Genomic DNA, 13,580 nt, shown 5'->3' with positions numbered 1-13,580 from the left:
AGTGACCTTCTCTTACCGTTTCATTAAATGCCCTCCGCCTCGGTAAATTACAGTACTTTGAAGCCTTGGAGTTTAGCATATAAAAAAGCAAGAGCCTCTGTATACTGCCCTGGGATAAGGTGTGATGAAAATCCCATACAAGCTGAACTGTACTTCCTAATCAAATGGGTGTAACAGATGGCTGCTGGAGCAAACCATCACAATGGAAATATCTGCAGTTCTCATGGTAACGGAATCTGCCAGGTCTGAGGGATTTGCTGTTTTTCAGGACATCTGAGCTGCAATCTCTTTCGAGCTGTCTAGCAGTCTCCGTCTCGCTCTCTCTCACTCTCTCAGCATGATGGAGATAGAGTTGAAAGGTGGAGCCCGATTTTGCATTCCAGCTGTGATTAAAGACACAGGCACACATCCTGGGAGATAATGCGCTGCATATTCATTATGCTATCTAGAACCTCTTTAGCTACTGGGACACGACTGTCATACAATTACAATATGCCTTCTCCAGGAGTAAAGGGGGGGTTGGGATGGAGAAGATCAGAGAACAACAGAGACGGAGAATATGAAGAATTAAGATGCATGAGACGTATCTTGTAATAAAGATATGGAGCGATATTAAAACTAGCAGTTGTATCCATTTCATGGCAACATGTCAAGATGACTTAACAGAGAAGGATAAAACATCTGGCCTGGGGGGAAAAAATACATGATGTCGAATTTCCAAATCATAACGTGGACTCTGTGGAAGAAAAACAACAGATAAGCAACTGTGTACCTTCCCAATAAGTGAAAGCATGTGGAAATTTTCCTTATACTCTGCAATCAGAAAAAGCAGAGCCATCTCATCAGGTGGAGGTTAGTATATAGACACTGAGCTTTCATTATAAATTGAAGGTTTGGGTTTAAACCCACAGGACTACATTACCAAAGGGTTTTTTTTTATTATTTTTTTCCTCGTGCTATTCATAACCTTATTTTACAGCAGTGCTCAGAAAGGGGAAAAATAATCAGTCACAATTCTATTTTATTAAAGTCTTTTCCTCCAAATCCCTATCGATTTAAAGAAATAAGGAAAAGTATACTGTCTTCTTTGCTATAGTACCTGCTAGCAAACACACACACACACGCACACGCACACACGCGCACACAGGGTTGATTCACAGCTGCCTGGTCCCTTGGGTATTTGAGCTTGAAGATCAGACAACATATAAGAATTCAGCCATGACTCAAAATGGAAACAAAGAAGACCATTCTTAGCAAACCCGGCAATGTGAACTGAAAAAAAAAAAAAAATACAGGCTGTAGGCTGGAGCCCCCTAGCACGCTTACCCACCCCATTGTCCTTGAGGGCACTACTGTTAAATACATATGACAGCCAAAGAGAGGAGGAGAATAGTTTCCAGAAAGCAATGATTGGATCTCCCTTTTCATGAGGTAGAATGGGCAGGACTATGTAAGCCTCTAAGTAGCACTTGAGAGCAGGTCCTGTAAGGCAGCATTGTCTCCCTCTCGTATGGCGCCTGAAGAACATATTATATTATATAACCTTTCTCCAAGCTCGCCCTGCTCTGAACAGAGACCCTCTTCCCTTAGAACCCCGCTAATAACAACTTGTGGATGACAATCTCCGTCTTAACAAGCCGGATTAGTTAGTTTAAAGCAATGAACTGAGGCCATTTGTGCAGATGCTAATCAAAAAAAAGAAAAAGGGGAAAAAAAATCATAAAAGACCCATGCGCCTCCACCTCTTGTTAAGTACAATACAGATAAAGAGGAGGGTGTCCCAGGGCCACATCTGTGAACTGACCTCTAAGGCACACAAAGGTCTTCGGGCCTTGGGGGTTATTAAAGGAGGGAAGAGGGTTTGTATCAGGCCAGTAGCAGACAACAGTGGCTCTGGAAGGGCAGTTCTCAAGGAACTGTCTGAAGCCTTTTTTTTTTTTTCCTTAGAAATTGTCCTTTAGTTGTGTCCCATGAGGTTTTTGCTCTTTCACAGACATCCTCCCGGCTCCTGGTACACGGCCTAGGACGTAGCAGAGAGGCACATTAAATTGTTGGATGGATGGAGGGACAAACGCATGGAGAAACAGATGTACAAGGAAAGATTCAAAAACGTCAAAATGCCAAAAACAAACAAATCCCACCAATGTGGAATCGTTCCCTCTTTGCTCTCCACACCAAGAACATAAAATTGTATTAAACATAATAGCACATTTGGAAAGATACCCCAGGTCTTCAGAGATCAATGAACTACATTGATTATTAACATTCAACCATGACTGGCACTTTAAAATACACACATACCAAGAAAAGCTACTCAGTTGATGATTCAGACTCAGAATATCACAGAAGATTCAAGCCCATTAAAAAAAAAATAATCTGTCATTTCATCAGCTTCTCTGACAGATCGCTTTCTTCTATACCACAACTAGGAAACTGACTCATGAAGGAAGGAATGCTGAGTTTCCTTTAAAATAGTCAGAGAATAACCTAGTATGCACACTCTATTACATATTGGATCTGAGTGTGCAATCAGCCTGAGAGAGAAAAACAAATTGTGAGGGAGAACACTCTCTCCCACATTCCAGAGAGTCACACACACACACACACACACACGCACACACACACACACTAAGCTTCTACTGGCTTCTTAAATTTTAACTGTCCTTCAGAGTACAAGTTGCTGTTTTAGGAATTCGGTAAGCCAAATGTTTGCTGGAATGCTAACCTCCTAAGCAGCTCAGGATGTCCTGTGGAGATCATTCAGTTAGAAGACATTCAACTGTCCTACAACTTAGGGAGAGTAAGTTTGAGATTCAAAATTAATGTTAAAGAGTAAAACATTAAAGTTGTCTCTCTGAGCAACACTCATCTCTAACATTCATCACAAAGAGTATTTTTATGCAAGAAGGTTGTGATCTATCTCAAAAAAGACACAGCTATAACTCCAAAATGTTTCGGATATAATTTAGAGATATTTCAAATAAAAAATAAGCCGTTTACATATATATATTCAGTCCATATTGCCTTTCAGACACGGATTTTTTTTTTTTTTTTTTTTTTTGGTTTGCTGCCAATGATTGTCTCATTTTCTCATGTCCCTGTCACCTGGAGCTGAGGAATGGAATTTTCTGGTGTTGCTATTCCCAATAAGTTTGAGAATCAAGTTTGTTTCAGACCTTGCCCAGTTCCCTGATGTTTCAAAGCTCATGTAGAACAGTCTAACCTTTTCTTTCAAAGGAGCCAATTTTGTCCAGAATAGATCCTCACTAACTGAACTGTAATATGTAGTTGCAAATGAGCTTGAGGCTAGCTACAACACATTTTGCAAGCCCCTGGAGAACTACAAAAATGAGCCAGCAGCTTCTTGTCCTCAAGGAGTTTACTACTGGGCTGGGACAGTTAAGACAAGATTACCAATGGTTACCATATAAGGCAGTTCCACATACCGTCACAAAGGAAGCATAACCCAAGCACTCTACAAAGTTAAAGAAGGGTTTATAAAGGCTCTAAGAAAAATGGAAAATTTGATGAGCCTTAAAGGGTTATATTTAAGATTTCAACAGACAGGGGCATGGATAAGGATGTTCCAAATGCAGGAAATGACATGAACACTGGTGCAGAAAAGTGTGGGTACTAATTTGGTCACACTAGAGAGAACTGGTTCAGCTGCAAAGAGGAAAGTAGAGGGAAATTTAGGATGGGGCCATATAAGAGGAGGTGGTATCTGATCCCAGGAGCACAGAGGAGCTGCTGACCTTTTTGAGCAAAGGAGCATCCTAACTGGAAACCCCAGCTTCACCAGCCTCTCAAAGCGCCTTGCTTTGTGAAAATTCTGAGGACACTCCAAGCAATTAAGGGTCCCCAGGGGCCTTTACCAACAGGAAATCCAGGGGGCACCCACTTTGCAGGAAGCATACTTTCTGAGAGTATGAACCTTTAAGAGTCAAAATAGAAAGTTGGAAAGCCTGTCCTCTTCCGTCTGTCTTTGGAAATAAATAAACCTTTCTATTTCAATGTTTGGCATCGTGACAAGACCTAAGAGGAACTAGAGAGATAATTAATAAGGGCATGAGGGGAAAGTGCAATTAAAAATGGCAAAGACTACTCCATAAATAAGTGCTTCATACTGAGAAAGATTATTACTGAGATCTCCAGCTTCAAACCTGAAATCAAATCACTCTGAATGGATAATTTGAGCATTATTGGAGGGGGGGTGGGAGCCATGTTGGTTCCTAGTCTCTAAATTACAGGAGAAACAAGATTTTATTCTGACCTCACCTTTCTGTCAGTTTAAATCAACAAAATAATCACAGTTTAGTCCCAGTTGGCATAACTCTCCATAACCTCAAGTTTTAATGTCATCCTTCAGTTTCTTAGCCAGGAGAGGAGGTTAGATTGAGAATGCCTCAAGAAGAGTCTTTTCCAAGGAAATTAAAAAAAAAAAAAAAAAAAAAAAAAGTTTCCTAGGAAACAAGCAAGGCAAACTCCCTTTATCTGAATAAGGCCCTTTGTCACAAATAAAAACTAGCTGGAGTAAATCTGAAAGCTCAAGCCCCATCAGGCCTGGAGATGTCTGAACCTCTGGCCCAGCTTACAGAGCTTAAAGATGTTTCCCATCTAAAAAGCAGTCCACATGTTTGTCGTTCATCGGAGAACTTTCGGCTTCTGCGTTTTTGAATGGAATGATTCAAAATTGAATCATTTCCTGCAATTTAATTTCATAGCTGAATGCAAAGTATAAGAAGATAAGGTCACAGGAACACGGATCTATCTCCAGAAAGCGATCACACTCCCGGGGCTGCTGTAAGTGGAGATTTAATTGGACACAGTAGGTTTTGCTATTGTTGCAACATGGAAATAAATTATTTTATTTAAACAGCCAATGGCCGCAGCCAGATCAGCAGCCACAATGGTCAGGAAAAAAAATTGACTTCCAATGATTGCTTGAGACGAGATGGAGACAAGTTGTGCTTGCACTGAATTCAGATGGTTGTGAATATTTCATATTCCTAATCGTCCTGCCTTAGACTTGTCTAGTAATCTTAGGAAAGGACAATGACCAGAGAGGAAAACCACTGTCCATACTCTTCTTACCTCCAGTCAAGGAAGTCCACTGAGATAAAAATGGGATGAGCAGCTCCTGACTATCACTGCTGCTCAAAATACTTGGCTTACCTTCCTTTAAGTCAGGGGATGGCAAAGGACACCCATGGCCCAAATCTAGTTTACTGCCTATATTTGTTAATAAAGCTTTATTGGGAGACAGCCACACTCATTCACTTATGTACTGTCTGTGGCTGCTTTTGCACTATAATGACAGTTCAGTAGTTAATGATAGAGACCCATGTGGCCTGCAGAGTTTAAAATATTTGCTAGTTGACCCCTCACTTTACAAATCCCTGCTTTAAATCACCAACATTATTATCATCATGATCCCGTCCATTTGCAGAGGTCATGGTGTCAGAGGGTTTTTAACACACTTTGCTTAATAACACCTTTCTGATACACAGATGGAGACAAATGCAGTGCCCAGAGATGCCTTAGACCAGTGTCACTTCTCCACGGGAGATTCAGACTTGGCACTGCCCTATCATGGGACACTTGGGGTAAGGATGTTGTTTTGTGTGTGGGGAGGGTCTTAGACCCCAGTGCTCCTGGTTTTCATCAAGATTAAGAGGCAATAGGCTTGACCCATAAATTGAGGTGATCCATCAGGAAACGGTGGTGAGGTTGTTAGACTTGGAAATTGCTTATTAAACCACCGTATGTTAATACATTTATATTACATATACATATGTAATGTAATATTCTCATCCATCTGGAGTGGAAATATGTAAATGAAGAAACATAAAAGTTGAGAACGTTAACCTGATTGGACTCTTTGAAACTGCAGTGGCAGAATAATATATTAAAAATAATTTAGAGCTCAAATTGAAACCTGAGTTCAAATTCCGACACCCATTAGCTATCTATTTCAGGGGAAATTTCTTACTCTCTCTAAGCTTCAATTTCTTCATCTACAAAATGGAAGTGCTAACAGATAACACTTTTCAGGAGTGCGGTAAGAACTGAATGAGATAATTCCTGAAACATGCCTGGCACAGTGCAGTAAATGCTCAAGAATGGCAAAGGTAATGATTATTACTGTGTTTGGCTTCAACTAAGAAAGCAGAAGAGTTCCTTCTGAAGGCTGATTTAAATATCCTAAGCAAATAGAGCTAATACTCCCAAAATGATTTAATTCTGTATTTAATTCTGTATTCAACTTGCCTTTCACATTATGCTTTAAAATATTACACTTTGTATTTTCACATGGCTTCTGCTCCCCAAGCTTTTTCAAGTGAACTCAATATCTCTGTGTATGTATGGTATCAGGGTCAGGTATTCACCCATTTTACAGATGAAGAAAGCAGTTATACGTAAACTCCTATAGTTAATAAGTTGAGACCCTGTCTCTCCTGCCTCATGGCCCAGAGCACTTAGTACTACCCTGGACTTTATCTAATGGTCTTTTAAAAGTCAAGCCTAACGTCCTAGTTAAAGGCTGGGACCCCAGTTAGAAAGGCACAGTTGAAGGGAGCAAGGGCAAAAGACACTGTGAAGAAAGCAAGACACTCAAGAAAGCAAGAATCTAACCAAAGGATGATTTTGCTTTAGAATTCAGGCAAACGCAGTGTGCCTTTAAAAAGGACCATGTCTCTACTTCTATATTGCTTACTATCTGAAGCTAAGCCAGAGGGATGTACATAGTGAGATCTTTGTCTCATTTCAGGAAGGATACAGGATAAAGATTCTGTGCCAGTAATCTTCCTTGGATTAATGGTTTCTCTTTTATCTTCTGTATTTCTGCTCAGATGTCTTTTCTCTGAATGAGTCAGAGGAATGCAAATGCTGGGCGCAGTCCGCCTGAAATATTTAAATCTAGTTTTGCAATGTTTTGCAGGTTTGGAGAGGAAAATTACACACACACACACACACACACACACACACACGTACGATGAAGGAATGGCAGATGAGAATTACAGATATATCAGCCAGCAATACAAAAATGTGGTATTTCAATTTGACAACAAACTCATTTTTCTTTTTCCATTTCTTTGTTTCTCCAGATCAACATTTAGATGCTTGATATGAGTGGAAGGAATCTGCAACATTCTTTTGTGAGACTCGGAATCTCATCAAGAATGTATCTGACTACACGGAAAACTGATTTTCTTTTGGCTCCTAAATGACAAGCCTTCATTATGCAATGAGCACGTCCCTGGAGAAAGCATTCTCTACACACCGATAGAGAGAAGTTGGGGCAGGTTGGGTGGCTGGGCATGATTTGTGTGCATTTCCCTGATCCCTCTTTTTCTGATACACTCTGAACTCTTTATTTTCATGTTCAGTCATAGACTTGCAGGCAGTGTCTCACTATTGCTACTAAGAGAGCTTCCTCTGAAAGGAAACCTGAATGGCATTAATATTCAAATCCTCTGGCTTGGTCTGCAGTGGCCTGATGGAGCTTGCACAGAGCTCCTGTGCTGCAAGGGAACAAATCTTGGGAAATGCAGCTGAGTAAATTGGGATTTAGCTTCTGTCCCCATGTGCAGTACTTAACACGAAACCCTTATAATGAAAGGTCTCCTCCAAAGGCTTTTATTGCTGCAAGAAAGAGTTCCTACCCATGTGAACCCAAGGACAGAGGGAGGCTTTCTTATTTTCCTTTCCACCTCATGTGAAAGAATAATCTCATGCCTTCAGGACAAAGGCTTCTTTAAACAACAAAGTGAAATGCTTTCAACGTCCATGAACATCTCCCAACATCAATGAGATTGCTATTCACGAATGAAAAAGGCGGGGGAAATGTTGGGCATGAACAATTGGTCAATACGGCATTACCCTCAAAAACCAGAAAGCCAGAATTTGAAATGTGAAACATTTCCCACTCCTATTAAATTAGGATTGATGAGTTCCCAGGGATATTCAACTTCTTTTGACTTTACTTAAATGATTTATAACCCTTGTCTGTGTCATGGTTTCTAAAATTTCTCCAAGCATGCAACTGAACCAAGGTTAGAAAGGTTGGCGCAAGTGCACAAAATCATACTCTTTTTCTCAAAATGTCTCATAAATTGGTCTATGGAGTTCAGTTCGACGTTCACTGAGCATCTGTATCAGGTGCTATGCTAGGTACTTGGGCAGAGAGATGAGGAAGGCATGGCCCTTGCTCCAGAGAGCTCATGTCCAGTACAGAGACAGACGTCAGTACCTGGAATGCAATACAACAAGTGCTAGAGCAAAGATAAGTAAAGAGAAAGGACTATCCAGAAGGCAGGTATCAATATTTTTTTGAAGATTAAAAAAAAAAAAAAGGTACTTGAGTTAAGGCTTAAAGATATTGTTACCCATTGGAGAAGTGGACAAAAGAAAAAGAGGCCTAGGGTGAGGTCACAATCTCCAGACAAGCAAATAAATATAGCCTGAAATACAACTATGTCCAGGAACACAGAAGTATGTTGACTTTGCCAAGTCAGATTTGTTGGGTTTCTATTATCCATGCTTTCTATTGATCAAGAATTGATTTATGTCACCCAAGGGCCTACTTCAGAAGGTTACATGTTATGAGAAAGGTCAGACTTCAGTCTCTCCAAGTGAGATTTTAGTGGGCACAGCTCTTGCCCGGCAGTCAGCTCACCAATTCATTCCCTCTCCAGAAAACCACTCAAAGAATAAAATTCTCGGAGGTCTCTGGCAGCTGCAAACATGAATACAGGTCCTCCTTGGACCCCATTTAGTACCCATCAGTGAACTATGAATTTTAGGTGTCTAAGTGAGAAGTGGGAGGCAGGGCAGAGAACTCAGGCCACAAAAAAAGCCCTCTCTCCAAGAGGCTCAACCAGTCTCTGACTAGCGTGGGGATACATCCTGCCTGGTCCAAGCATGCAAACCATATGGTGAAACAAGTAGCCATTTATTTTCCCTTGGATGGACTTCAAGTGTTTCTATCATCCTATGTGTGTTCTCCATAACTGAAAAAGAAAATCAAAGTATCTATTAGACATCTCACTTATTTATTTCCTTACTATATATGTGTGTGTGTGTGTGTGTGTGTGTGTGTGTATCTCCCAGTTTTAGTGACTATAATGTACCCAATGAGTCCCCTCAGTGAATCAAAATGTGGTCCACCAAAATGCCTTTGCTCTCTTAACGCCAGAATTCAAACCATCATCTGTGTTACAAAGAGATTTTATATCTATAGACACATCCCAGCCCACCAAATTAACTATCTCTGGCTGGGGGAAGCATGTTGCTGAGAAGGGTTTTTTTTAATGCTCATTTAAATGAGATGCAAGCTAATTTACTCTCTTAAGTGATTTTGAGGTACTGAATGGCAAAATGTGAAAAATGACTAAGTCCACTCATGCATCAGACAGGATAATTCTGGCAAAGTTGGTGCTGACAGCATTAAGAAACAATGATGGAAGACTCTGGCCTTGTTGTTGTCATTTTAATTGTCACCGTGAGTGACGAAAAATGCATTTCCTTCTCCAACATACTTCTCTCTCAGCTTTGTAATACCTTAACTGGGCCCATGTCACTTGAGAGTGTGACTAAAAAAAAAAAAAAAAATCAAAAGGAAAAGAAGTGTGTGTGTGACTGTGTGAAAGAAAGAGGGAGCAGGAGAGAGGAAGAGCCAAGGGGCGAGAAAGAGGCAGTGACAGAAAGAGAGGAGTGATGGAATCAGGAAAACAATGAGACAAAGACGGAGAGAGGAAAAAATGATAGACAAACAAGGATTATTTCAGATGGCTCTTCCTGAATATCAAACAAAGAGCACCATTAGTAATGTCATGGAAAAGGCTAGTTTTTGCAAATCAAGAAACCCACAATGTTTCCAAGATCCACTCTGAGTTTTCAGGCAAGATAGCCCAGAATTTCTTGTTAAAAGCTTAAGGGCTCAATTTATGCTAAGCATTCAAGGAAATGTCTCATCCAAACAGGATATCGTTTTTCATATTAAAGAAGCAAACCTATCTCAGAGCATAAATGTTATTATTCACAGTCGCAAAGGAAAATGGCATTTACTTTTTCTTTCTTCATAGAGATGGAAGGAGGAGGCTCTCCCTTCTTTGGGGCCAGAAGAGGGTTCAGAAATCCCGTTTCTACTCCTGAAAGAAACGCATTTATTTCTCTCAACCCCAATAGGTAAGTCCACAAGCCTCCTCCATGGCATCGATTGCTTTGATGGGCCAGTATACAGTATGTGCATGTTGCCTTTCAAAATATGTTTGGGAGAAAGAATCAAAGCTAATTTCAGGATGTGAAAAGCTAGCAGATTCCATTAGTGATTGTGACTTCACTTCAAAGTGATAAGGCTGCTGGATGCAGGTTCTCAGAACTGAATGTCCAAATGGGAATTTATGATGTAGAACTTCAGTTTTATCAACCATAGGCTTCAACACACATACAAAAGAATACATGGGTATTTTCCCCCCTAGCAGAAATTTCAAAGTTATCCCAGTGAACCAGTTGTGCATTCTTTTCTCATCTCCACCCCCATCATTTACTCTTCTTCAAAATATTTTAGAATGGGGGAGGGAATAATTGGGATCATTATTTCTGGTTTTCACATTGATGGATCTGAAAGAGTGCACTTTATGTGAACTCACATTGCCTCTTCTAGAGATGACCACAGCAAAATCCCAGAAGCAATTCAAATGGGAATAGACTATAAAGCCCACTTCTTTGAATTGCCTTTAAAACATCTATCTCTGGTAATATCTTAATTATTTTGGTCCCAAACCCCATGAGGTCATCTCATCTTTATGGAGAGCAACCCCAACTAAAGCTTTGGAAAGGATATGGTCAATGATATTTAATAGTTATCATTACATTCAAGATGTACCCAATCCATAAATGAACATAGACTGTTCTTATGTCCAAAGAAAAAAAATGGTATGCACTGCTATATTCTATCAAAATGGAAGCAAACTTTATTAGAGGTTTTGTTATGAAACATTTGGTGTTTCCACCCACAAAACTGGGTGGTCTCCACTTAATGATATGTAATTTTTGTTTTTTACAAGACAAGATTTACATTACTCAGAATGTGAAGAGTTAATAGCTGGTCCCACTGGTTTCATTAAAAAAAAAGGCATGTTCCATGCCAGTTAAACATGATCTCAGGCAGAGTAATAATACCTTTCCCTATTCCAGGTCCAGGAAAAGGAAAGCAGAGTCACTGACAGTGATACTGGAATCCCTCCTTGTTTGATTTGGCCACAAGTTCTTCTGTAGCTATTGTTTGCCGTGTGTTCAGGCACAAGTTGCCATGGTCAATGGAAGGAAATACAAAGATACAGAGTGAAGCAAAAGATAAAGTAATGTTCACTGAGCGCCTACTATCCAGGCTAGGTGCATCTGACGATCTCTTTTAATCCTCACAGATACCCTATGAGGTAGAGATTCTAATACCCATTTTACAGATGATGAAACTAAAGCTCTAAGATTTGCCCATGATCTGATAACTGACTGGTAGGTGGTAGGATGGAGAATAAACTCAGATCCATCTGTCTGACTCCAAAGCCCATATTCCAAAAGATTTTCTAGCAATGGTTTTCAAACTGTGTTTCGATGTTTTAAGTTCCTCAAATGTTTGATTTGAATTTTTACATATATTTTGAAATATTTTAAAACTAGGGGCACCTGAGTGGCTCAGTTGGTTAAACTTCTGACTTCAGCTTAGGTCATGATCTTCAGGTTCTGAGACTGAGCCCTAAGTCAGGCTTCCTGCTTGGCAGGGAGTCTGCTTTTTATTCTCTCTCTCTTTCTCTTTCTCTTTCTCTCTCTCGCCCCCCCCCCGCCCCTCCCCACCACTCATTCTCTCCAAATTAATTAATTAATTCTTAAAAACAACAACAACAAGGGGCACCAGGGTGCATCAGCCAGTTAAGCATCTGACTTTGGCTTAGGTCATGATCTCAGTGTCCTGGGATCAAGCCCCAAGGTTGCTCCACAAGGAGTCTGCTTATTCCTCTTCCTATGCCTCTCTCTCTACTCATTCATTCTCTCTCTGAAATAAATAAATCCTTAAAGCAATTTTAAAACTATAATAAAAAACAAGAAGTATACTTAAGTGTTATATACTCAGCGATAACCCTTTGGAGACTACCAGGATATTAACTAGTTTTCTCATTGATTAACTTTAGGATAGAATGTGTTTATATAATATTTAAAATATATTCATACTAATAAAATACTGCTTTTATCAATTTCATATATTGAATATTGCACAGAATTTGCATAGGGTAAAAAAATAAGTTTGAAAATTACTGCTCTAGTTTATACATTCTCAAGAGGGGATGGCAATATAATTCCCAAGGAGTGAAATTTAGTTCTTGAGGGCCAAAAAATCTTATGTACTACAGTGGTTTTTCCATTGGATACATAAACAAGTATCTAGTATTTCTAGATTATAGCTATTGAAAATCTCATGGCAGCATGGGAATTAGGGGGGGGGGAATGTCTCAAATGATTCTTTGTAGGACAGATAATTAAAAAAAAAAGTTGAGAAACACTGCTCTAAGGTATTAAGAATTTCAGAGAATCTGAAACAGAGACGAAGGATAGCTTGGTCCTTCTTCAGCCTGAGCAGCTCATCGAGCTTGAATCGTAACTGTGAGGAGTTATCCTTGGAGGATAATCCTGGCTTGTTCACAACTTTAGGATTTTCTATCCATACAAGACTTTTAGGAGCTCCAATACCTTTGTTTCTGAGAGAAGACCTGGTAGCCTGAGCCAGCCCCCTCATTTCACAGAAGGTAAAACTGAGATCTGGAGAAACCCAGGGTTTTTCCAAGGACACAGAACTATTTGCAGCAATTGGAACTCAAACCTGGAATGGCACCTTGCACAGGGTAGGCACCCAAAGTGTTTGGGAATGAATGAAGTGATGGATGACTTTAATTTAACGGATTTCATAGGCAAGATCAGATATATGAATTTTTTTAAACCAACTATATGCAGACTGCTCATTCCAGGTTACCAATTGATAGAAAAAAAAAAGTGAAGCCCATCACCTAAATATCACTGGGGACTGGATACCACTGGGAGCCACCTCCCACCTCACAGCCCCAGCTGAAAGCGGAACAGCATTGGCACACACTGCAAGTGAGTTCTTCCTCAAGCTGACCCAACCGCACATCTTTCCTTTGTTTGTTTGTTTTCTTTCTTTAAAGCTCTTACAATACTCCTAGCGTAGTACCATCTGCTGAAGCGGGATGAACAGGTAGCTTTAAAATGATGATAGCTCTGGGAAATGATAATCACTAGGTCATAGAAAGCTGCACTGCAGTGTATAAATAAGATAAGTAAAAGTGCTGAGGACTGCATGTTTGCTTTAATAAAATGTGTTTTCCCTTTTTGTGAAGAATGCCTTTCTCGAATGCCTGGGGAGAGAAGCTGAACTATAGACCAGAAACACACAGACGGTTCCAGAATCTGGCAATGAGGGTGGGATCAGAGGGGAGAGGGATGAAATATTACTTACTTACTGAGACACAAAAGGAAAAGAGTTGGACCAGAGCCTTTGTGTT

At 40.0% G+C, this 13,580-nt stretch overlaps 1 long non-coding RNA gene across 1 annotated transcript; it reads left to right on the top strand.

Moving 5' to 3' along the window:
• Window positions 1-236: 236 nt before the first annotated feature.
• LOC102151534 lies at window positions 237-11,562 on the top strand. Its single transcript, XR_005367091.1, has 5 exons — window positions 237-852; window positions 5,511-5,606; window positions 7,110-7,307; window positions 10,089-10,191; window positions 11,203-11,562. It is a non-coding gene; the product is annotated as an uncharacterized LOC102151534 (long non-coding RNA).
• The last annotated feature ends 2,018 nt before the right edge of the window (window positions 11,563-13,580 follow it).

This window comes from Canis lupus, chromosome 11 (genome assembly GCF_011100685.1).
Source record: "Canis lupus familiaris isolate Mischka breed German Shepherd chromosome 11, alternate assembly UU_Cfam_GSD_1.0, whole genome shotgun sequence".
NCBI classification, from domain to species: Eukaryota; Metazoa; Chordata; class Mammalia; order Carnivora; family Canidae; genus Canis; species Canis lupus.
This window is presented reverse-complemented; position numbering and strand designations above follow the sequence as displayed.